This window comes from Gavialis gangeticus, unplaced genomic scaffold (assembly GCF_001723915.1).
Source record: "Gavialis gangeticus isolate Ggan-Ray unplaced genomic scaffold, GavGan_comp1, whole genome shotgun sequence".
Lineage (NCBI taxonomy): Eukaryota > Metazoa > Chordata > Crocodylia > Gavialidae > Gavialis > Gavialis gangeticus.
Genome location: NW_017728962.1, coordinates 811285 through 814174, shown reverse-complemented (window position 1 = coordinate 814174; position 2890 = coordinate 811285). Strand labels below are relative to the sequence as shown.

Below are 2890 nucleotides of genomic sequence, written 5' to 3'. Positions count from 1 at the left end.
TTTACAAACCACTTTTCACAGACAAGCCTATGAACTTCATTTCATCTACCTACTGGATACAAAAAATCATGGACTAACTATAGACCTTGGATTTATGACACACTATAACCTGCCTAACATCTCATTCCCCAGGTACCTCTCCACTATTTACCAGCTACATTCATTCCCCTCCCCTCCCCACAACCTGTCTCTGACTCCTCAATTTACATCTTCACTGACTGGCTTGCATGCATACCAGCCTCTGGCTTGGTTATTCATTCTATCCAGGAAGAGCACACACCGACTGCAGATGCTTCCTCAGCCTGAGGAAGGGTATTTATACCTGAAAGCTTACAAACAAGAATTTTTTGAATTATCCAAGTTGGTCTAATAAAAGATATCCGATTTACCCAAAGAACCTAGGCTGCCTCTGTCCTTAGATCAACACGGCTACAAACTATACTCCTGTAAGGATAATCTTCAGTGTTATTTTCTTTAGTGTAAACTGTTTACATCTTCAACTTCTGGTTTACAAAGTTTTACAAGTTATGCTATTTAGAGGTGCACAGATATACCGGTCTGTATCATATCGGCACTGATAAAGGAAAATTAACGTTATTGGCCGTCAGTTTTTTGGCTGATATCACCGATAAATGCCATGTGCATGTGTCCAACCGCAGCATATACATGACTGGAAATGCAGTTCGGCAGCTTGGAGAGCAGTCTGGCCGGTAAATCTGTGAGGGGTCAAAAGTGGGGGGAGGTGTGCAGATCAAACTCCCCCCCCGCCCCCCATGAGGGAGGGAATGGGGTTGGGGCTGGCACTGTCCAGCCAAGGTGGGGTGGAACCACAGGCAGCTTGTCCAGGGGGCTGGGGTGGGAAGGGCTCCAGCTGCTGTGCGCATCCCCAGGGGAGCCATGTGAACCCCCTGAATTTGTGTGGGGTGAGGACGGGGTGCCCACTGTGGGTTGGGGCTGGGGGCTGCACTGGCCTCTTCCCGGTGGGGGGGCTGGGCCAGAGCTGCATTTAGGGTGGGCAGGGCAGGCGGTGGTGCTGGGGGGGACTATGGAGAACTTTGGAGTGGCTGTAGCCCACCCTGCAGCCCCCCTTCCGAGCACCGCTACCACCTGACTCAAGTACAGCCCTGGCCCAGCCTTCCCACCAGATAGAGGCTGGTGCAGCCACCAGCCCCAGCCTGCCCTTACCCCATGCACAAATCCAGGGGGCATATGCCCCCCATACTTTCCCCAGGGGTGCATGCAGCAATGGAAGCTCTTCCCCACACGAGCTGTCCATAGCTCCTGTCTGTGTCCTGCTCCAGCTGGGCAGCACCTGCCTCTGCCCCTACCCTAGCCCCTTCCCTCCCTCACCATGGGGGCTTCAATCTGCACCCCCCACACCCCTTCCCTCTCCCACAGACTTACCAGCCAGGGGCTGCTCTCCAAGCTGCTGGGCTGTATATTGGCAATTGGATCAGTATCGGCTGATATGGCTGGTTAATAATCAGCCACCAGTATCGGCCAAAAAAGATTTACTTTTTTTTTTTTTAAAGTAAAATCTTTATCAGTGCACCCCTCATGCAATTACTTTTCCTTCATTATCTCCCCTTTCAATCTTTTCCCCCCTGACGACTCATGATATTCATTTATGTGACACTTGTGTATCCTAATTGGAGATATTAAAGGAGCCAAGTAGTACCCAGCTGGGTTAAATTTAGCAGTAACATTTAAAGAATATAAAAATGAAATAAGAGGAAGAGGAGTCAAGTCACAGTTAAAACTACTATATATCAGTCCAGCCACGACCTCCTTACTATTTCTATATAATCTATTTGCTTATATAAGTTCATAATTTCCAACATGGCAAGTAACATCACTGTTTAACTATGCACATTCCAAAAAACTAACTTTCTGCTTTCCCCACACATAAAGCAAGATTTTTTTTCCTCTAAAGAATATGTTAAACAAAATGAAGTTAGATTCAGAACATACACAGTTCTGATCTTTAAAAAATACCATCGCAAATTGCTATTTTACATTAATGATTTTTAAATAACCAAAATTTGCTAGCATTACGGTGAATGACAATGCTTCAAAAAAACCCTAAAAATGCATTTAGAACTACCTTTTTAGCATTAAAGCAGGTTGGCCTTTTTCCTCTCTTGGGGTTAGTATGCATGCACACACTATTGCTCAAGGCTTTTGTGCTCTGACCCTATGTAGGGAAATGTATTGTGCTGCCCATACTTGCCATCCCTGTTCAAGTTTTTAGCCAGGCTGCATCTCTAACTAAATGTCAGAATGGGAATCAGATTTCCTATTTCTGCTAGTCAAGTAAAAAACACAAGTCATGTGTGTCCTATGCAAGAGGTTGTTGTGGCTTTAATGCTTGCCAAATACGCCTGGCAAATGTTTGCTAATAATAATCTCCAGATTTTGTACTACCAATACTTGCTGAGCTAGTTTTTGTTACCAAGACAAATCAAGAGCAACAGGGTAATTCTCTAACAGCTGTTACGGCATACTCTCCCCCTGTAACACTGTACTTTATTTATATAGTAACGACTGAATGAAGTCACAAAATGTGTTAGGGAAGTTCTTTGGGGACCAAACACTCAAGAATCACCTTGCTATCAGCATATGCTAGCTCTGTTTGCCTATTTTCTTTTGTTTTTCCCCAAAGCCTAAAAATATCATTTCCAGAGTCAAAATTACAAAGAATACATGCATGTAAGTAACTTCAGTTTCTCTGAGAAATTAATCTAGTAATTAACACTTTAAATTCAACCTATCCTCCCATTATAGCATCAAAGCAAGATTTATACACCCACAAAATTCTTCTCGCTTGCAAGTCTTTAGAACGGGGTGGGCAATAATTTGGTCCAAACAGCCATTGGGGGGGGGGGGGGGG

At 44.7% G+C, this 2890-nt stretch overlaps 1 protein-coding gene across 1 annotated transcript in view; it reads right to left on the bottom strand.

The window, feature by feature from the left end:
- IVNS1ABP (influenza virus NS1A binding protein) overlaps positions 1-2890 on the bottom strand; it is a 29063-nt gene that overhangs the window by 18995 nt on the left and 7178 nt on the right. The window lies entirely within an intron of this gene.